The sequence below is a fragment of the Neopelma chrysocephalum genome, unplaced genomic scaffold, assembly GCF_003984885.1.
Source record: "Neopelma chrysocephalum unplaced genomic scaffold, ASM398488v2 Primary Assembly neopelma1_75, whole genome shotgun sequence".
Classification (NCBI taxonomy): Eukaryota; Metazoa; Chordata; class Aves; order Passeriformes; family Pipridae; genus Neopelma; species Neopelma chrysocephalum.
Genome location: NW_020897736.1, coordinates 7,358,632 through 7,381,770, shown reverse-complemented (window position 1 = coordinate 7,381,770; position 23,139 = coordinate 7,358,632). Strand labels below are relative to the sequence as shown.

Below are 23,139 nucleotides of genomic sequence, written 5' to 3'. Positions count from 1 at the left end.
GAAAGAGACATCAGTGTGTGGGAAGGGCCCAGCAGCACGGAGATAGGGAAAGGAGGAGGTTGTTTGGAGGTGTGTTTGATGATGGAGAGCCATATGAACATCTCCCTAACTCTGGATGCTCCTCTGAGAACCACTGCAGTGCTGGGGAAAGGATGGGAGGGTCACAACCTCCTCTCCAACCACGGTCTTTTTAATGGAAGGTTTGATCTGCCCCCCTGAGTACTCTGAGCTAAAAGGTGAGGCAGGTTACATATTTGACTGGCAGAAAAAGGTGAGATGTGCTATTAGGAGTAACCCTGAGGATATTTCTGGGCCTTCTGACCTAAAACTCCAGCTCCACCTAGCCACCCTACAATCCAGACAGAGAAATGTCCTCTCTTCTGCAGCAAACAAAAAGACACATTTGCTGAAGAGTGGAAAACAAGGAGTAAAATGCTGAAACCAGAGGATGAGGTTTCATAGTTAAACAAACTGAGAAAGACTAATAATAAACGTAAGAGAAGTAGAAGGAACAAGCCACCAAATTACTGCCAACCATGAGGATGGATAATTTATCAAGGTTTCCATGTGTCATACCTGAAGAAGCCCCCTACACTCTTCCCCATTCATACAGGTCTGCAACTGATCTCTGACTGCTCCAGAGGTTGCAGATAGCAACAACCAGCAGGGATCTTACATCCACATCTGTTACACGTGGGTCTGTGTAATTATTACTGTCGAATTGTGGAGCTTTTAGTGGGATTTTGGTTTTGAGATTGACTTTTTTACAACATTTTCTTGTTTACCAGCATGAAACCTCTTTCACTTGCAAATTAGGAAGCGAGATATAAATGGGAAGGGGAAAATGAATATTCTGGGCAGGATTGAGAGGGTTAAGAGGCTCAAGGGATTGTATTAATGGGATGACAGAAGAGGCTGAGTGCCCAAGAGATGAGTGTGTACCTCTTACTGAGGACTGAAAACCTGTTAACTACCATAAGAAAATCCCACTGCCTGCTGTGAATGTTCTTGGACTTTGTGCTTAAAAAATGACCTCTGGGCTGTTGCATGCAAGCAGAGCCAAGTCTCCCTGCAATCTCCTTATTCATCAGCTGAAACTGCTCTGCCTGAAGAATTCCTAGAAAGCTCTTTGCAACCAAGTGCTTTGGCCTAGTCCTATGCAGGGGCTTTAAAGCTACTGACGCAATGGCCATGACCTTCAGAGTGGGAGGTACAGAAGATGTTCCTTCTAGCTCCTAGGAGGAAGCCTTTCTCCCTCCATAAATAAGTGACTCTGAGTGGGGAGAACCTCATTCACCCCTCAGCACTGAAATGCACAGGTTCATTCCTCCTGTTTCTCAGCAAAGACTGGCCAGAGGAAAAGCCATACCCAGAGCTGCAGAGCAGCTCCTTCCATGAGGGCTGGTTGCTGCTGGTGTTTCTGTTGAGCTTTCTTTTTGCCATCAACAAATCAGCTCAATATTTCCTTGTGGAGGGGCATTGGTATGCTCGGGTCAAAAGCCTCACCAGAGACCTCTCCCACCTCCAAAGCACCTGGCATATCCCACTGAGGTCAGAGAGGCTTTCTGAAGAAGCCAGATGAAGTTACACCTGCTACTGCAGCCTATTTGCTTCCTGCTTTTTGCACTCCTGCATCCCCTCCCTGCCTCTGCCTCACTGACCTCAGACAAGCAAACACCTTTCACTGGAACAAAACATATGCCACAAAAAAACTTGTTCAACAAAAAGAGCAAACAAAACAAAAGGAGAAACTCTCCGCAGAATTTCCCCTGAGCAGTGAATTTCACCAGGGGTCAGGGAGACCTCCAGGCTTCCCCTCTGTTGCAGGCAGGGCTGGCCAACCTCTCCTGGGAGCCCTGCACGCTGCTGGGAGTGTGCAAAGTACGTCACCTCTGCTGCCAGAGCAAAAGGGTGCAAGATTGTAAATACCCAGCCCAGCAAACCTGCCGGGCTTGACGTAACCTCCCCATCAGCTTCCAAGGTCAACAGCGACCTGTTTATACTGTGAGGGGTGAGAAGAGGCATTCTGGGAGAAAAGCAAACAGAGGAGATGTCCTGTGCCCATACAAAAGGTGCTGTATTCCCGTGTTGCTCCATCCCCGGTTGGGAGGAACATAAAATTAGCACTGTTTTCATTCATTCATTGTACAAACATTCCACGTGGTGCCCACCCCCACGGTTTCCTTGCTGAGCCTGCAAGTCTCCATGAGGGAGGCTGGGAGGGGGGCGAAGGTAGGTTCAGTCCAAGCAGCTGATTAACAAGGTGAGGTGAGGGCATGAATGTGGCAGAAGGGGAAAAAAGGAGAAAGGGAGAGCCGAGGGTTGTGTGTGAGGGGAGTGTGCGTGGGCAGTGAGCTGCACACAGCATCACCCTGGGTAAGGGAGCAGTCCACACTATACCTCCTGGAAAAAAGCTGTCTCACCATCACCCAGGGATGGCCAGGAAGGCTGGACACATATCACACACTGTGACCATGGAGCTGCGCAGTGGGAGAGAGGGCAGGTCCCTTGTACAACAGGAGCACTGTGGATGGAGCTTGATGGACTGTGCAGTCATGTCTTGACAGATTAACAGACCCATGCCACCCAGGGCTGCCCAATTAGGAGATGTCAGCCCTCCCCTGCACCCCAAAACACACGAGCAAGTATCCCTGGGGTGCCCTGCAGGAGTGCAGAGGGATGAGCACCCCCAGGGACACCGGCCATCCCCTCTGTGTGCCAAGCACCAGTCCAGATGGTGGTGTGAGCCTTAACACCACACATGTTTAAGCTAGTGGTGCCCGTTGCCACCAGACCCTCCCTTTGGCCATCCAAGGATTGAGATAAGATGCTGGGCAGCCAGAACAAGCACAAGACGCTCATCTAGGTGAGCCAGCGTTGCCCAGCGCCAAATCTTTGACCGAAGGTGTCCATCCCCACTCCCTTCATACAACCCTGTTGAGCAATCGGAAAGACACCAAGCAGACGAGAGAAGCTAAAAAGAAGAAAATACTTCTTAAAAAAATCCACTTCCAAACAGACCCTGGTCTGTGCACACCATCCCATCCTCTGGCCTGGGATTCTATTTTTGTCAGAGGATGAACAAGCCACAGTATCGGGGTGGGGGCGAGCGAGCCCCGCTGTTTACGTCTGCCAGCGCAGGACGGGCTGTGAGCAGAAGGCAGCTCATTCAGCAGGAACCAGAGCGGCCTGGCCACTGCAGGTTGAATAGGTACATTGTCCAGCACGGAGGTTCAGGAAGGGCACCGTTTCCAATCCGGGATGCAAACAGGGCTGGGAGAAGTTGTGTGTGGGTATGGGGTTGGCTTTTTAAATATGGGATGAGTTTTCCACCTGCAACAACAAGGATGATATTCACTCTGGAATAAAGGGGTGCAGGTGCTGTGTTTGGGGGGGAGGCTCCTCTGTGTCCTTTTTACCCCCAAATGTTGACTCATTTCTTTTCAGTCCCCTCTCATGCTCTCAGGATAACATCTTAGTAGGCAAAGCCTGTGATGGGAGGTTTTAGACTCCTCATAATTTTTAGCTAGAGGGATTTTATCACTATCTCTTTCCATCCCTCCAGTGGGACTCCAAAGTAAGGCCATACAACCACCCTGCTCAGAGACCCAGTGACATGAGCTGTGGCATGGACATTTCTACATTACACCATGTGTTGCCCATCAGGGGATCTTGGCTTGGAGAAGTGCAGGACCCAAACATGAGGGTCAATGCTGACATTCTGAGGTGGCAGCCTCGCCCTTGCAGAGCATCACTACCCATCACTGCTCCAGCAAAACAGCTTAGCAATGCAGCCAACACTCTTGCACTGCTGCAGCCTTTGCTGGCTGTAAAAGAGGGAATAGGGCTGAGAATGGAGATGTTCTGGCTGTGACATTGGCTTCATACATAGCCTTGAGCAAGTTGCCCTGCCTCTGTGAGCCTCAGTTCCAGCGCCAGGGCTTCGGCAGCACTGCAGGGCAGCGGGAACTCAAATACTGATCACTGAAGGAACCTGTGATGGCTGATCAGGAAGCATCTGTTGCAACATCAGATAACTGACTGTAAAGGCAGGAGCAATACTTTTTGGGCACAAGCTCAAAATCCCTGGATTGCCCCTAGATCTCCAGCACATTTTCCTGAAGATGGTTCATGGACTGAATTTGTGCATCACCCCACTCAATCACCTGTGCACAGAGCAGCTGGGATCCCATACCCTCTTCTCATGTCCCCCCTGGTTTCTTTTAAATGCCTAATTAGCTTTTAATAGGACACAGTAATCCCAGAAATGGTGTGATTTAGGGACACAAAGCGCTCCTTTTCATCCTGAGAGTAAGGCAAGGATTTGAGCTGAGGGCTGTGAGATGACTGCACTGGTAGTTGCAGGGAAGGAGCAGTAGTTCACAACAGTAAGTGGTTTGATTAGAATAATTGTTAAAAGCAGTTTGAAAGGTTTATTCTTTGTTGTACTATTTGTTCTATTTCTTTCCCTCTCTCTCCTGGCTGGAAAGCCACCCAAGCCCACCTTTCATTGCTTTTGGAAAACTGCAACTCTCACCTTAACTGACACAACCTTCTTCTGCCTGGTGTTTTTTTCCTTTTCTGCCCATTTTTATTCAGTGGCTTCTTCCACCATACATATTCTGGATATTCAATAGTTTTCACAGCAGAGCTATTATCCACTTTTCCTTGGCCACAGGGTTTGTTCTCTATTCAAATATTTGCGCTCCCTGAAGGCTGAACTTCACTGGGAATAGACACAAGCCTCTCTTGACCTTTATAATGACATGTAAAAATCTTACCTAACTGAAAGCACTTTTGCAATGTGTTACCTGTATTTCAAACAGCCATGAACTGTTGCTTTCCCACTTTAAACAAAAAACAAAAGCCATCTATGTGACTGTTTTTGACCTGGCCTCTCCTCAGCTTAAAGAACAAACAAACACAAGAGCAGTTTATGAATCACAATTTCTCTGAACATATTTAGCTGTTTTTCCAATCGTTCCTGATGCAGACAAAAAACTGGGACAGCCAGCAGGTACTGAGCAGTTTCTGCCCCTTTCCTGAAGCTGCTAAGAAACCACTTTGTGTGGAGCATCACATTTTCCTAGCTGGTCAGCTCCAAAGTGGAATTTTCTCTGTTCCTTGGCTTAAGCTCACCAAAGGTTTGGATGAGGTTTTCTTTGCCAAACCACAGCAGCAGTAGAGGGTACACAGGACTCACAGTTATTCCACAGCAAAACAACTAAACATGTACATTTCCCAAAAGATCTTTATGTTACAGGGAGAAAGGGTTGTGGTCAGGCTTGAGAGGTTTCAGAGTGTCTCACGTATGTGAGTCTGAACAAAATCAGCCAGGTCACATTTTATAGCTCCTGTCTATGTGCTTTTTATAACCAGCTGGAAATACCGAGTCCTGCCTAGAGCATGAGCTGTCATGCCCCATCTGAAGTGTGTTTTGCCTGTCTCCTCTCATTGCTATAGCTACACTGTGCTGCCCAGTGCAGAGACACCCCAGCTGGTGAGGAGGGGAGGCATGTGATGCTGCAGTGCTGCCTTGTCTGTCTCAGCCCACTCAGCACCTGGAGGTAGTGGCAGCCCTAGGGTGGATCCAATGCCCTTTGAGGAGGTGGGAAGGCCCCCACTTTATCTCAGCAGACAGAGAGTTAGATTTGATATGGACAGACAGTGCTCTTACAGACTGAAAGGTCTGTGAGGTGGTGGAAGCAAGCACAAGTACAGGCTGGGCAGAGAACAGACTGGGAGCTCTGCTCTCCCTGAAGAGCAGGACTTGGGAGTGTTGGTGGATGAGTAGTTCAGTATGACCCAGAGATGTTGCCCGAAAGCCAACTGTGTCCTGGGCTGCATCAAAAGTAGCTTGACCAGCACCTCTACTCCACTCTGGTGAGACTCCACCTGCACTGTTGTATCCAACTCCATGGCCCTTGGCATAAGAAGGACATGGATTTGTTGGAGCAAGTCCAGAGGAGGCCAAGAAGATGGTAAGAGGGCTGGAGCACCTCTGCTGTGGAGACAGGCTGAGAGAGTTAAGGTTGCTCAGCCTGGAGAAGAGAAGGCTCCAGGGAGACCTTAGAGCACCTTCTAGTACCTGAAAGGGCTCCAAGAGAGCAGAGAAGGGACTTTGGACAAGGGCTTGAAGTGATAAGACAAGGGGGGGTGGCTTTAAACTGAAGGAGGGTAGCTTTAGATTAGATATAAGAAAGAAACTCTTCACTGCAAGGGTGGTGAGACAAAGGTTCCCCAGAGAAGCTGTGGATGCCCCATCTCTAGAAGTGTTCAAGGCCAGGTTGGATGGGACTTTGAGCAGCCTGGTCTAGTGGAAGGTGTCCCTGCCCATGGCAGTGGGGTTGGAACTATATGACCTTTAAGGTCCCTCCCAACCCAAACCATTCTATGATGATATAAAGTCACAGAGTTTCAGGTGGTGCTGCAAAGGCACTGTTCTTTCCAATGGGTGTGAAGCTTTCCCACTGCCCTTTTGACTTTTAGCACCTGGCAAGTTTTGAAGTTAATATCTATTGCTGCTTTGCTATTAAAAAAAAAAAAAGGAGGGGGGATATAATCCAAGGGGCAGATTCACACCAAAATTTGGCATTGAATCTCTAAGATGGAATAAGGTACTCGTGGGAAGAAGGAAGTCTCCATGCTCTGTGGTCTGGGAGCATTACCTGTCAGGGTGATGGATGCATGGCTGGGGGTTGTGAGCCTCAGGTCAAAAAGTGAGACAGCCAAGGAAGCAAGCTTTGAAGTGAGGTATGGGATCAAATAACTCATGGAGAGAGGAGAACCTATTATATCATAAACCAGAAAGCAAAGGAAGGTGTTAGGATAAGAGAGGGAAGTACAGGTATTAAAGATCACATCAAAAGAGAAATGGAAGGAGAGATGCTGAGGGCAGCCATGTGGCTTGGGTTCAAGAAGGGCACAGGAGAACCTCCCTGTGCTCTTTTGCAGACTTTACCTTTGCTTTAGGCTGGTAGTGATCTCTTCCATGTTAGAAGACAACAGTACCAGCATGTTTCTTCAGGCAAGCCTGAGGAACTCCAAACCCTGTATCTCTGTACATGCTCAGGTTTCACTCCTGAGGTACAACAGTTTTTTCAAACAAAAGAATTTTTCTGAATTGTGAACATCTCAGCAGTTTCCCATCTGCTCCCAGCTGTCATCTGGCCCCTTCACAAGCCAAGCTGTAGATCTGCAGCAACAGACTCATTCCCTCCTCCCTGAGCACAGCTTTTTGTCCCTCTCAAAGGTATCAGCAACCCCGACAGAAAAAAAAAAAAAATAAAAAAACCACATTACAGTCCCTTCAGCACTTTCTTACAGCACCAGAACTGCCAAGGATTCAGTTATGGGATCCTCCTCAGAGTTTTCAGGTGGTTGCTTCAGGGTGCACCATGACCAGGTGTGTACAGACTTCATTTCTCCCCAGTTCACCACAAACAGCCTTCAGGCAAATTCACTCTCAAATGCCTCCTTTCTCTGCCTTTACATCACTTATCAGTTACTGATGTTCCAGGTGGTTCCCTTTGCATAATGCTGAACATCCCTTCCCTCCCTCCATCACCTGCCTCCCTCCCTCACCTGCCTCCCTCCCTCAGCAGCCAGTGGGCCATGCAGGAGTTCCCTAAACTGTTCTGTTTGCTGCTGGTTTGGGGCTTCCTAGTATATCTGCTCATTTTTGCTCAGACTGCAGTGATATTAACTGCATTGCAGACACAAATACTTTGCTCAGGTTCCTTAATTAGCTTCATCTTATTTTAGTTTGAAAAAACCACGTTCTCTTTTTATTACACAAACTATTTCTTCTCTCTCAACCACTTGTGGTGCCCCAGCCAGTTTGCTTCCAAACCAGAGGGCTAAATTTAATCCCCCACTCCCCATTCAGCTTTCTCCATTTACAGTATTTTTTTGGTAATGCTTTTTTTTCCCCTTTCTTTTCTTTTCTGGGTTGGGTGTATGTTTTTTTTTTTCCCTTCTTTCCAAGAGGCTGGGCTTCCTTTTCTGTCCATAAGCCCTCCTATTTCCCCCTGCCCCCTGGATGCCTGCCTACCTTTACTCTAAAATCCAGAGGAGGATCCAATACACTTAGTTTGCCAGCTCTTCAAGAGGTATCTAAGGAGGCTGACAGGAGTTTGATGGTCTCTTTTGCAGCCAGTGGCAGCTAATGTGGTCTGAAACCCTCTCTCTCTTTTTTGCCATTCACACACAGTACTTACTCTTCAAGCCTGCTGCTGCTGCCACTGCCTGAAAGGACCTGAAATACCACACAGGGAATTTTGATTTCTTCTGGGGAACCGGGGAAGAAAAAAAAAAAGGCAGGAAAACTCATCTGGAGATTGTGAAGAAGACATACAGGAACAGCAAGAAGTGGCAAGCTCTTTTCTTCTTGAACACCAAAAAAGACCTCATTTCTCTGCCAGGTGTATGGGACTTAGATTTTGGAAGCACTGCACTGAACTGTTAAAGGTAATGTATCGTACTTTCCTCCCTCCTCTCTTTGGTGTCTTTTCCTTAACTTTCCTAAGTGCTCTAGAGAAGCAGGCTCTCAGTCAGGGGATTGGTCGTTTCCCTGGTGAGCAACTAGCAGAGAAATGTGAGAAAAGTTGGAAAATAATTGAGCCTGAGCTTCTTCACAGTTTCCCTCCTGCAAGCAGCGCTGCTGTGAGAGGGGAGGCTGTGCCTGGAGTGTGCCCCGGCGTGATGGTCCCCACCAGCATCCCACCCCTTACAGGGAACAAACTACAGCCAGAGGCAACAGCTGTGTGTCAAGTTTGCTGGTTGGCTTGGGGAAGGGAGGGAAAGCAAAGATGGTTTAAGTGGTCCCATAGCCAAAACCACGAGGCAGGAGAGCAGAGACAGGTTATCCCTGTTCTCCCTCCCAAACAGACCCTCCAACCCATTGGTGTTTCTTTGTGATGGATTTCAGCTGCCGCTGGGGCTCGGGTGATGTGTCTGATCCTGCTCCTGAGCTCTGGGGATGGAAGCTGCCGGCACACTGATTTGTTGAGAGCATCCTGACCAGTGCCGGGGTTTCTCATGGTCACAGCTTTGATCGGTGTCACTGCTCTGCCACGGGGCAGGCAAAGGGCGACCCCTGAGCTGGAGGGGTGTGAAGCTCTGTAGGGGCTGACAAGTTCGGGAAGAGAATGAAAAGAGCCGGGATGCTGGAGGGTTTTACAATGCTCCCCTTGCATGAAGATGTCAGGGATCAGCGGCTGGCAGAGTCCCCTGGGTTATTTCCAGTGAGTTGCTCCAGGCATTCCTCAGTACCTGCCCGCTTCCCGAATCCATTCGCAGATGAAGCGTATTTTTAGCAGTAGTTTTCAGGGAGCTGAGCTCTTCTCCAGAAACAGACAGAGCAAAAACTGTTTTATTTTTCAGAATCTCTGTCAGAAATTTCTTTCTTCTGATTAATTTACTTCTTTTCAAGACTTTTCATTTAAACCTTGTGCTTAGTAGCCCTCTGCACGCAGCAGAAAGTGTATGTTTTAACCTTTCCCTTTTGAGTGGTTTAGCCAAAAAATGTCAGTTTGAAAAGCTTTCGTTGCTGTCTAAAATAGCTTTGCCAGATGTGGAAAGGGGGAAATATCCCACAACGAAATAGCTGGGAGAGAGGAATTTCTCAGCATTCCTCACTGCTTTGGCTTTCATCTATAAGCTCCCGGTAAAGGATGTTGGCTGGGCAGAGGGGCCAGTGGTTTGGGGACCAGGTTTGGTGGGTTTTCAGATTCTGCAAAGGCACTTTTGGAAGTTGAACTCTTTCTTTCTTTGCTTTGGTTGTTTGACATTATATTTTCCTGCTGGCTTCAAGAGACTGTATCTGCCTGACAGGTCAAAGGGGAGATGTTGCCCCTTTCTGAGATGTTTTGAGTTGCTGTCAGAGTGCAGGAAGGGGAGGCATCACTTCCCACCATCGCTGAGGCTGAGCTCTTTCTGCAGCCTGAGCAGTCTTTGGGGGGAAACTCCATCTGTTCCACTCGAACTGCTGTTTAATGTTTCCTATAATCACCTCTATGTACAGTAGCAGGGTTTAACAGCAGCACGAGGGCTGGAGGATGGATGGGCAAAGACAGACGACAAGATGGGAAATTGAGGGTGTGAAAGAGATGCAGGGGAAAACTGATTAAGGAAAACTAGATATTAAACAAAATTCAGCAAACAGCAGCTCATCGTCATAAAATACTCCCCAGTTAGTGAAGAACATTAAGGGGTTTTTAAAGGAGAAGAGAATAGATGGTATCACTTAAAAGATAGAAACTAATGAATGAATCTGTAAATGAAAAAAAAAAACCCAGATTGTTGTTCAGTGCTCTGCTATCACCCAGAATGCACATAATGATTAGGAACCCTGGAACTCCAAAATTCACTCCATTATTGGTCTTTTCTCTCCTCTTCCCTCTCTGGGGCAGATCCTCTGCAAACGTAAGTTGCACACACTGAGTGACTTCATTGCCTTCCCATGCTGACTTACATCCAGTGGGAACGTGGGCTGGTGGAGGGCCAACTGGTCCCATTTTAAAAATCAACGGGACCTTTCTTAGCTGCCTGAGGCATCTTTTCCACCACCACCCGCCTCCGTCTCCTTGCTTCCCCCTTTCCCTTGCCAGTGGTGGGACGGCTGCACTACCACAAGACAACCTAACCCAAGCTGTCCTCCTCCTCCTCCTCCTCCTCTTTCCCCCCTTGCCCAAACCCGCTGCAGCCTCCACGTGTGGAACAAGCCGGGCTGTGTGTGCCGCTCTCAGGCAGCTTCCCAGCAGCAGCAACAAAAGCCGTGTTCATAGCGGGTCTGGACCACATAGGGAGCCAGCGCACGACGGCTGCCGAGCAGCCCAGAGCAGCCGGGGCTGTTTAGAGAGTGAAGGGGAGAGAGAGGGACAGCAAAGAGAGGGAGCTGTTATATATTTAAAAAAATAAAAAAAAAATAAAAAAATAAAAATACTTGAGCCGAGTGCAACAACGGAAACCTTACAGTTTACTTTTAAAAACTCAGAGCTTCCTTGTGAGCGGGCAGAACAGCCCAGCCTGTGTGCGCGGGGCAGGACTGCGGGCTCTGCTGTGTGCACAAGGGCGGTGTGTGAGCGCTGCCTCCCTCCCCTCCCTCTCAATGGGCTCACAGTATAAATCTAAAGAAGCTTTTTGTTGGCCTGATGAATAGGCAGGGGGTTTTGTCGCGCTACCCGCGCTGCCTTTTTTGAGATGCTTCACACCGAGATTTTTTTCCTCTGTGTGCTTTTCATCGGACTTTCCTTTTTTAGAAAAATTTCCATGTCTCCCTTGTATGATATTCCCCCTCCCCGGTGATTGCTCTGTACAGACCAGAGAGCAGAAGGGTGGGGGAAGGATGAGAAATACCAGAATCATTCGACTTGGGTACCCCAAGACTCTCTATGTGTTTTAGTTTTTGAGGTGTTAAGTAGCAGCCCCGCAGACTGCCTTGGTCCAATTTCCTTCCCCTGCTTTACAAGCCCAACCACTGTGCAATCGGCTTCAGTGATCTCATGCTCCCGATGGCTTCAGCCCCTTGACAGAGGCAGCTGGAGCCGTGTCACTGCTGCTGTGACCAAGTGAGGATGAGGGAGGTGATGTGACTCGAGCATGTTGGTCATAAAGCGAGGTCCAGAAGCCACCAGGACCCCATTCCTGCTGTATAAGCTTCATGGAAGTAGCCTAGGAGCCATTTTCAGTGGCTCTGGCTGTCCCTGAGGCTGGCTGAGGGGGAAACCTTGTTGAATCCCAGGGGAAACCTGGGGAACTGGAGGGGAGGACAGAGTGGAGGCCACAGAAAGAGCTCTGCTGAGAGAAGGGACCAAGAGATGAAATCAGGAGAATGGGAGACCTCTGAAAAGTATAATCTTCTGGGGTTTCACCTTTGTAGTAGCTCTTTATGTCAACCAAGGCGTGGCAAATCATGGCTCTTCTATTTAACCCACTGCAAGCCAGAGGGCACCTGGGTCAGCTGAAGTAGGGAGAATTTTGGACAACACCCAGAATTAATTCAGGGGAGTAGTCCTACCTCATTGCTCAGTTCCTCCCAAGTTGTCACTGCATCCTGATTGTGTGTAGGCTTATGATGGAAAGGAGCAGTGACTTCACTGAAAAACTTGGGTGATGGGATGTCCCAGGAGAGGCAGGTCTGGTGGTTTGACCTGGTAGATGTGCTTGCTATGAGATTAGTGAGGCACCACATGAATCTCAAACACAAGGATAGTCCTGGTTGCCACCATGTTATCAGGGAACTGCCTGGGAGCCAGGGATCTTCTGACACACCTTAGTGTGGAGGAGCTGAACCCAGCCTTCCGCTGTGCTCAGAGATGGGTAGGGCAGATCCTGGAGGAAAGGTACTGGCTTTGACAGAGGCCACATCAGGCAACATGAGACAAAAGGGTTTCTGCTACAGCAAACATGTCACATCGTGGGGATGAAGCGACCAGGAAAGGAAATTTCTTCTGGCAGGGCGGTGCTCATGTGTTAGGCCTGAGAAGAGTAAAATTGTCTATTAAGCCATGCCAAATAAACTTAGTGTGCATTAGCGGGAGAATATGGAATGTAAATACTCATGCTGCAAGGCAGAAGGTAACCACTAAATGCCTTGTGTTAAAAAGAAACTTCCTCCTCAGCCATTTATTCCCTATTTTTCAATGATGAGAACTTTGCTCTGAAGCTGGTAATATAAGTCTTGTCCAAGACAGGATACTGGTCTAAACACACCATTAGTTTCATCTGGTCTGGCAATTTCCATGTGCCTTTGGCTTCTTCAATGCCCTTGGTTAACACTGGGCAGAGCACTCGGACACTCTATTATTTATTTAATTAACGATGTAGACAACCACTGAAAGACAAAAGAAATCAACTGTGATGGCTACAGGACATACAGATTTGACTTAAGAAATTTAAATAGGAATAATTTGGCAGCAGAAAAAAAATCCATAGGGGAAACTAACAGGAAATAATGAAGAAACATCTTCTGCCTGAGGTTAGATCACAGACTGGATGAGAAAGGTGTGTGAAGAAAATGCAGAGGCCAGCAGATGATAAACAGATGAAAACATTGCTGATCCCTTCCAGCTGGAGCTCCCATCCATCATTCACACCTTTGCTGGGAGAGCAGACCCCGTGCTGGTGATTGAATAACCTGTAATCCACGGCAAAACCTGCTGCTCCTACTGGGGTCCTGTATGGGGTCGGGGATAAACACCCCTGGAAATCCCTGGGCACTGCAGGCTTTGCACAGGGGAGGGACAGATTCAGTAGTTTTGCTGGCACAAATCTATTCACTTTAGAAGATTACTCTGGCTTAGCAGTCCTGTGGTAGAACAGCTATAGATCTCAGTGTAATTAACATTACATCATCTGTACCACAGTTTCAAGGTTGAAATAATCATGTAGGTTACATATTGGAAATTACAGGATGGATTTCATATAAATTATTAACTGTCACTATTACTTAGCCCCAGAAAAATAGTTTCTGAGGTGTTTGGTGTATAAATAATAACCCAGTACCTCTATAGCGCTCAGCTTCAAAGTAATGCTTCAGTGCTGTACCACAACAAATACACTCCCATTCTGTAATAACCAGTCTGCAAATGATGTCTTTTCCCCTGTTGTAAATTATACTGTGCAGTTACTGCCACTGCTGCTATTGCATTCAGACTGGTAAGTAAATAATACTCTTTCTCTACCATTGTATCTGGGGTTTAAATAATACCCTGTCCTCATACAATAGTTGGCATGTAAGTGTCACCCTCATCCTGCCCAGCACTTTGGAGTGCACAGAACATCCTGCTGCTGCAGAAGAAATTGCAGCTTTCCTCTCCCTAGTATTTGCCCTCTAAATATTACTCTGCTGTTTTATATAACATTTATTGTATAAATAATACCCTGCTGCCTTATAGTAATTGATATGTTGGTGATCCCCTCAGGCTGCAGGGTTCTTACTCTGCTAACACTGCCTACTACACCAGCACTAGGTGACACAGCAGGACTGTGCAGAGAGGGACACTGGGCTCCCAGCTCAGCCCTTCACCACTGTTACTTGGGCCTTCTCTCAAAACCAGAGTGGTCAATGGCCACAGAGCTAATGCTATCCTGCAACCATCACTGTCTGTTAGCAGGAAAACCCCTTTTCTTAACCAGCAACCCCATAGGATCATGACCCTTCCTGCTGTCCTTCAAGATCATGAGCTACTTTTCCAGAGATAGGGTAAAACCCTTGACCCTCCATAATTCCCAGATTCCCTGCAGTTTGCCTCCTAAAAGAAACAATCCCTTGATCTAACTTAAAGCAGAGATCACCTACTAGTCCTACTGTATGGTTTCCCACCTGTTATAGGAGACAGGAAATTATTCAGCACCACCAATAATGTTGTGTTTAGCAGAGGACAGGAGGGTCTTCATTGCTCTTGTTGTTAAGGTCTGAATCTGTCCAGCATTTTGAAATGCTTCAGACCAGCCCCAGCACACCACTGAGCCTTCATGCAATGCTGTATCCTTTTCATCTGCAAAATCATTCCTGTATTAACACAGCAAGAGGAATATGCACCTTCCTTTGTACCTTTCAGTATTTGGGGACATTCTGGCCATTTTTTGCTGTATTCAGATAGGCATGTGGGTCACAGACATGAAGATCTCAGAGTCAACCAAGATCTTCAATCTTCAGTGCTATGCATCCAGTTCTCTCTAGTACACACAACATGTCTCTGAATTAGATCGCCCAGGCACCATCACCCCTCTGAGCAACACAGCACCGAGTTCACTGTGGGCTACAAAGCCTTCCTGAGAAATTAGATAAGTTCTCAGGTGAGCTGGTCTCTGCTGGATATCATGCTGCCCCTTTTCCAGCTTTTAAATCCACACAGGACACATCACTTCTGCTCTTGTTTTGGTCATTTTTAGACAATGCCACTGGTCCCCTACTTGAATATGCATATCAAACCTACATAAACCCATGTACTTTACGAATATTATGCTTAGCCTTTTCTTTCCTAGGAGCTAAGGTCCTCTGGTCCCCCTATATCCTCCATGGCAGCTCCCCTGTTCACATATTGATGGAGAAAGGGTGTTTTGGTAGCTTCAGAAACACAGTCTACCTCCAAAGACAAGAAGGTTGGGGGTTTTTGTGCTTGAAATGGAAAGCACTTTCTCACACTGCAGTGTCAGAGTAATGCTGAAGTTTTACTCATGCCTCCATTATGTGTATTGGTGAAAGTGAAGATAAATACACTGGTTGGCACCTTCTCTTCAACCCTGGTACAGTTAATTTCCAATTTCTTTTATTCTACAACTGGATTGCTCTCTGTTCAGGAACCGTAAATGCAGCTGACTGCTTTTCTGTGGATTTGTATGTGGTATCTCAACCATCAGAGATGTCTGTCTCTTCTGTGCTGTTGGGTGTAATTAATGTTTCTAAACTCATGGGGTATGAGGGTCATTAGGCACTCAGCTGATTGGATTAATCTCCCTTATAAAATTAGTCCTTTTCCAGAGGCTGCTTTAGGGACTGAAAGCCTGTTTTGCAGCAGAGTCTCCAAAGACAGAGAGAAGAAGTTCTGCAAGTTCCATTAGGTGTCTTGCTCATCCATTTGCATCTTTAAATATTGAAATGCTGTGCAAAATTTAGCAGGCCATCGGAGTTTTACTAAAATATTTTGACATTCCCAGAAATCTCACAGCATCTCACAGGACAGCACAAGAGAGTATCCTTTGCTACTGTGTCAAAACTTGTACTCAAAATCTTTGAAAGCTCAGTTTAGAAGCCATCTGCTAACTTTGTTAATGATTAGTGGGGCTGATTTCTCTTGCTCTCCAAAATACTTGTGACATCCTTATGGTGGGAAGGAGATTGCGCTGAGTTGTGCACAGAGCAAGCACAGAGCTCACAGCCTAAGGGGAGAGGATGTCCAAAATGGCTTTTGAACATCCCCAATGCCCACAGAGGACTCAAGAGGCCCCAGATATTGGTTGGACAAGCCTGGGGTCTGCATGGACCAAGCTTTGAGGGCCAGAACAAATATCACCATAGACCCTTACCTTCCCAATATGCTTCCATTAAAAATAATTGATTTAAAGTATGACTCATTCAACCATGTTTGCAGGAATGCTCATCCTAAATGTTAGACAATATTTTTGGTTTGAACATATAGCTGTCAACTAGTTTTCCTGAACATTACTCCTGTCATGTGGTTTATTTAAATTGTGGATCAATGCCCACTAATGCTGTGATGGCTCTCCAGTCACATGTGTGGAATTTCCACAATCTGCAGGCTGCTCCCTGACAGTGCCCAAATGTTATGAATGATTAGATCCAGTTCTCACACTGTGCGTAAAAGCCTTACAGTGTTTTCTTTGCTATATTGTCTTAGGGAATTAGTTCTTCTCCTGTCTGAAGGCAGAGTTCTCTGTACAAGCTTGTGGTGGCCTAAACATCCTCTTGAGGGCTCTCCCTGATACCTTTTTGGGACTTGCAAACAGTTACCAGTCTAGACTAGGTTTTAATATCAGATCTTGGGCTTAATATTCCCAACCTCAGAGGTAAATGGCATCTTTACTGCTGATTCCAGTGGTAACTGGATCTGGCCACCGGATAATTTACCTGCCCATCTTATTGGAAGAATGACAAGACAGGTTGGTTAAAATAGATCATAATTATTATTTGCCCTTGAATTGGTCTTTTATGCCAATAGTATAAAACAAATTTTCCTTTTTTACAGTTTCCCTTGCTATCACTGCATGTTTGAGTTAAAATACCAACATAGCATGCTTCAGGACCCATTTTAAAGCCTACACCTTGTCCACTAATGCTGAACATTATTTGCAGGTTTTAAGCACTTTGCTAGGCAGTTATTTTGCCTACAAGGGGATCTGTGTTGGTGCCTTTCTGTTCCTCAAAATGTGGGCACTGTTGGTTTTAAGCTGTTCCACATATCTCTGGAAAAACAACATTTTCTGTTGCCCTTACAGAACACTTCACCAAACACTGGACAACATTTTGGCACTTTTTCTTAACCACATCTCATACACAGGAATTTATTTACCTCTCAGAAAAGTTGGTATTCCCATCTAATTGCTGTTTTGGTTTCCTCCATACCTCACTTTCTCTTTTTGAAGGTATGACATATGGATTTTCCTTAGCAAAGTGTAGATCTGGGCTTAGCAGAAGCAGCTCTCCAAATGTCTGTGGCTTATGTTAAGGTTAAATTTCATTCCCTTCACAGTCTACAGCTCACAGAACAATTTTATATTTCATGTAGGAGCCTTGCTTTTTTTCAGGATCCCTGTGGTCTCCCCAAATTCACATTTGTGCTCTCTAGGCTTGGCCAGCAGCACACTTTCTAGACTGCAAGATCTTTAAGGCAAAGACTGTTGTCTGCCTGTGCTGGGTTAATTCACTGGAGCCCTGAGATCTGAGCTGTAATGAAAGGATTATTGATATTCATTCAATGACCCTAGACTGAAACTCATTTTGAAGAGGCTAATTGTCTTCGTTTTGCTCTCTCTTTCAATGTCACATCCACACAGTTGCTCCTAAGTAATACCGTACCTAAGCCCACTCATAAAATCATGTATGTGTAGAGAGAAGATTCTATATATACATAATATACATTCAGGTCAACAAGTTTGGCTGTTTCAAGTGCAGTGTCTCCACTCTTTAGGGTACTTTCATCATGTGTTTGAAGGGAACAGACCTTTCAGTGTGGGCAGAGTTTTGAGAAGACACTGAGACCTCCTTTGGAAAAAAGGAAAAGGCTGTGATTGAGTTTTGGACCCAGCGATGGGTCTTACATGATTAAAAATGTATCCTTTTACGTGTGTTACCTTTTCCAGAAAGTGTTTGTGTGAGAGGGAATCTTTGGACTAAGCCAAAATTGAAATCTCAAGACAGGGAAGTGAAACTCTTCTCCTGTGCTGAGGGGTCTCATTATCTTTCCTTCTGGGTGGGTGAATACATCACAAAGAGAACAACATGCACCTTCATGAAGGGCCAGGGGCTGGAAAAGAACAATTTCCTAGGCATGTTTTCCATCACCTTGTTTCTTCCCTTCCAGCTTCCTGCCAGTCTCATAAAGTAGGACTTAAGGCTTTTGAGGTCTCTGATGGATGATCCTTCTCAGTGGCAGACCCAAAACAAGCTTGTTTGGCTGTTATCTTCTTTCTTGTCGTGTTTTGTTTTCTGCTGTACAATTTGGCCTGGTTCTAAAGCACCACTATAGTAGAAAAAAAAAACAAGAGAAAGATTTATTTTCTGCCTGGAGTCACCATTGGTTTCTTCCCAAGAAGAAAAGAACAGGCTGAACCAAAGGGAGGAATTACTGTTTCGACAAAGTGACTTGACAAGTGAATAGGAGCAGTGGATGTGTGTCTGTGCACAATGGAACTGTCCCTAACAAGGAGAGTTGAGCATCCCTCAGTCTTCCCTACATGGTGAAATCCCTTTGGAAAGACTGGTGCAGGACAGGGCAGTTGACTGTGCTTTGAGGTACCTCTATTCCCCAAAAGGAATGGAGCAATATTAAATTAAACAGAGCACTTACAGACTGAGCCAGTTAAATTAAGTTAAACACACGCTGTGTGTCTTAGTTAAGAGGGAAGAGAGCACTGCACCTCAGGATGGTCTCCTGGTACATGAACGGTTTGAGCACACAAAAAAAGGAAGGAACTGTACAGGGATACAGAAGATGCTCAGAGGGTTGGAGCTCCTCTGCTATGGGGACTGCCTGAGAGTTGGGATGTTCAGCCTGGAGAAGAGAAGGCTCCAGAGAGACCCTAGAGCACCTTCCAGTACCTGAAGGGGCTACAAGAGAGCTGGACAGGGACTTTGGACAAAGGCCTGGAGTGATGGGACAAGGGGGAATTTTCTTGGCCTGAAAGAGAGCAAGTTTAAATTAGGCATTAGGAAGAAACTCTTTCCTGTGAAGGTGTTGAGACACCAGTACATGTTGTCCAGAGAAGCTGTGGATACCCCAGTGCTGGAAGTGTTCAAGGCCAGGGTGGATGGGCCTTGAGCGACCTGGCCTAGTGGAAGGTGTCCTTGTCCACAGCAGTGGGGTTGTCACTGAATGATCTTTAATGTCTCTTCCAACCCAAACCATTTTATGATTCTATGACTACCAGGTGCCATGATGGTAATGGCTGGGGGAGTGACTGAGGATGAATATAAAGAGAAAACATTAAAGAAGAGATTATCTGGTGAGATTTTAATGGGCCTTAGACCATGCAAACGCTTGCAGGAAAGCCCCTGGTTTGTACAGCCAGACAGCAGCCATAGACACTGCCCCTGCTCAGCACCCACTGGCTGCTTGGCTCAGTCCCTGAAGGGAATGCATTGTCCACGGTCCACATAGTCTTTCACCACTGCTAAAACTGTCAAGAGCAGGACAAAATGGTCTGGGAGAGCTGGTCAAGGAGGAAATGAGAGGAGACAGTGAACCATTCTCCTGCTGTCATGCATGAGGCAGTTTCACAGGGTGCAATGCCCAGCCATTGATTAAGTTTTCCTAGAACCAGAGATGGGAGTGAAAAGCTGCTTCTCTTCCTTAATCCTTCCTGTACCATTCAGGCTCCTAGAGAAGTACAAGCTGGCATGGCTGTTTTGTGCTCAATTTAGTTGTCAGAGGTTTGCTGGCAGAGGAAATGGAGAAGTAGGAGAGTCTTACTCAACACAGCCAAGGCAGCAAAACCCTCATTTATAGTCTAAATGTGAAGCTTGTGGTCTCTTTATACTGTGTGCCCTCTCCATAAAGTGGAAGGCAAAGCGAGCCCAGCGCCTCCAGAACTGAGGTTCATCATATCAGTACCAGACAGCAGACAATTTTGATTAAAACCCACTCCAATGTTTTGGTTAAGACTCCTCTTCTGGCACCAGAGTGCATGAGATCCTTCAGCAGCAGTGGCAAAACCCACTTGCATTGTGGCTGGGGGTTCACATTGCTGCCAGAAAAAATATCTAAAGTCGTAGTGAGTAGAGGCTGAGAGGAAAAGCTCTTTTTCTCCTAGGAGACTCCCTCTGCTTGCCTTGCACAAAGAGTGTGTGTGAACATTTGATATACATGTGCCTTTCTAAGGAGCCACAAATACTTTGAGTATCTGGAATCAGGAGAAAGCAGTAATCCCTTGCTTCTACACTGAAAATGCCAGTGATCTGCACAGTAGGAAAAGATGCTTCTCCATCTTCTGGAGGAAGTAAAGAGTATGCCAAGAAATTGGTAGACTTCAAATCTTGCAGACCGTTTATGACAACTGGCAACAGTCACTTGGACCACTGGCACTACTGCCTGAACACCAGGCAGGATGGCTCCCCTCTTTCCAACCAGTAACCAGAAAAACCCAGGCCCTCTCCCATGCCATTTGCCCTTTTGTCTTCCAGGTCATCCCAAAGGGAGGATCAATTTGAGATTCCACCTTCCTAGCAAAACTAAACCGTTCATGTCTTGAATTTATGAGACAGGAAATCTACTTGGGAGGAAAGCTGGGGCTGAAACAGCCTCATTTAAGTAAATCTAAGCACAGTGTTTACACAATGTCTGGAATTAATGCAGAGAAAACTTTCAGGTGCCAACTTTGGAAAGAGAAAATGGGGAGCAAAAAGAGGCAGATACTGAGACTGTGATGAAGCTGGAAGCTCTTCCTCTAGGTTGGATGAAAGGTTGCTTTTACTACTGTCAAGCACCAGCAGTATTCTGTACTCGCTAAGGCAAAGACCAGATGGGATGTGATTGTTCACTTATCTCTTTTGTGTCGAGCTGTGACAGTATGGGGAGGTTTAGTATTACCAGCTGGGTGTATTCCCAGCATGAATGGCCTCACCAAAGATGGTGGTGGAGCTTGATATATGTAGCACATCAGTAGAAAGTGTCCTTAACAAGAGGTTGCTGCAGCTTTTGTACCTTATAAGAGGTGCCCATTGACGTGAAGACACTAATGCAAGCAGAGGCCATGCACAGTTTTACACAACTCATACCAGCCAGAAATGTGGCCACCCTGGATGTCATTAGCCTAATCCAATGTGTGGCCATTACAGAGGCCCTGGAGCCATCCTTGTGCTCTTGTGGCTCTCACCTTGAATCTCCTGAGTTTGTTGTCATTCCAAGGCAGCATGATGTTTCCCTGTCTGCCTGGAGCACAGCAAGAGAAAACATCATTGCCATTGTGAAACTGGCAGGGGCCAGCTCTGTTATGCCTCTTCCAGTCCCTCCCAATGCTCTGTTAGGTGAACTTCCACATCCCATTTCTTAGGAGCACATAGGAGCCTCCAAGGTGATTTGGGGTGGCCGAGTTATCGGTTACAGGCAGTAACGAGCAAAGCCAGTGAAGACTTAGGTCTCTGTGCCTATGGATTCTGTACTAAAATGTGGTTTCAAAGACTTTCTTGATTTCTAGAAAACCAACCTTCTGAAGGGCGGAGGTGGGTCAGAGCAGAAGGGTTGTCCGTGAATTCTTTAAGGTCTCTTCCAACCCAAACTGTTGTATGTTTCCGTGGAATCTTCTCCCAGCATAGAGACACTGCAGAGATTTGCTTTTCTGCAGTCACATTCACACCTTGCTCTCTAGCTGCATCTTCACACCTCACATCCAGGGAGGGTCTAGTTTCTCTTCTTTTGTGTTTTTGTATTTTTCCCCCTAGTGAAGGGGAGCTTCACTAAAGGCTGACAGCAGCTCCAGAAAAAAAGTGTAAAGGGTATAAGGAGACTTTATGAAGTGCATAATCACCCATCAATCTCTAAAAGTTAGATGTCTAACAGTGCTCCAGGCTCCTTTGCCAGCTGACAGAAATGGCTGAACCCCTCTTTAAAGGTCCTCAGCTGAGACATCTATTTCATAAGGAGATGAATTGCTCTTTAGAAATTTCTATTTCTCTTCTTGGACTAGAGAGGATTTTGAGTGTGAGCTTCAGCCAGTCTCAAAGGCTCATTGTTCCCCTGAATTCAGAGGCTTCAGGGGCCATTTGAGTGTGGCTCTGGCTTTCCATATCAAGCAGACACTCGGAGCCATGGCAGCCCAGGGCTTGGTGCTGATCCCACACCTTGCATGAAAGGCTCCAGCTGTCATCTGCCATAATGGGCATTTTGAAACTTCTCTGTCCATGAAGGATAGAAAAATTACTGGGGTGTGTGTTGCCAGTGGCAGATGGTTTTGATTTCCCTGGAAGAGAGTTTGGGGAGAGCTGGTTTTATGGGCTTCTGCTGTTCTGGAGCCTGTGTGTTTAGCTTGCTGCTGAAGTCAAGGAAGATGTAATGTAAACCCAATGTAAATCAGGGGAAGATGAGAGCTGTTCTGTGGTAGACACAAAAAAAAAGAGATAAATGCTTGTAAAAGTTTTTGTGTTCAGTAGGATGTTTGTTTCTGACCATACGTCTGAGCTCAGCTGACTAACTGAACCTGAACAGGACTGTTTAGGTTTTGCTAAGATTTCCTCTGGCCTCTTGCTTATTGAAAGCGTGACCATACATCCTTGAGTATTTTGGCTTTTCCTATAGTGTGTGTGCATGACATAATCACATAACCAGCTGAACTATAGCAGAAAGAAAAGTCATAAAGGCACCAAAAAGGGTATAGCATAGCACCACCTTGAGTCTCTGGGCCCGAGGACAGAGAGGAGCTCTGGAGCTCATGTCATGGCTGAGGGCACACTGGTACCATCACCAGAGTGCATCAGCAGAGCTGTGTCTGACCATATTCATACCTGAAGTAGCAAGAGGTGCTTGAGGACAGGAGCCAGCTGAGACTTGAGGTGAAACTTCACATTATTCCCAGTCTTCAACAGATGTTCCCTTTTTTGTGCCTTATGCACTAGGAGTGCCTCAGTGCCATCACTTTGCCATCTCCTGTAGCAATCCAGGCAGCCAATGCTGCAGGACTGTTAGTTTGTGGAGGACCACATCCCTCAGTGACAAAATATCTGAGCAATTTCTGCCATGTGTCTTTCTGATTGGGGAAAAAAAGGACTTTATTGGTGCAGGGATGGTTTCAGAAACAGAGCAGGCAGGAGCAGCATCCAAACTGCTCTGTACATAAAGACCTTACTCCCAGAATGGTTTGGAAGCCAGACAGAATGGAATATTTCTCCTATTTTCTTTGCAGCTGAAAAAACATGAAAAATCACAGGAGTACATTTATTGCCGTATTTCTGTTCCAAAGTTT

At 46.3% G+C, this 23,139-nt stretch overlaps 1 protein-coding gene across 1 annotated transcript in view; it reads left to right on the top strand.

Moving 5' to 3' along the window:
* The first annotated feature begins 8,446 nt into the window (after positions 1-8,446).
* The window catches only part of ACAN (aggrecan), a 46,392-nt gene continuing 31,699 nt past the window's right edge, over positions 8,447-23,139 (top strand). The window contains exon 1 of the mRNA XM_027688655.1: positions 8,447-8,469. The gene's annotated coding sequence lies outside the window, so the exon portion shown is untranslated. The remainder of the gene's footprint in view (positions 8,470-23,139) is intronic.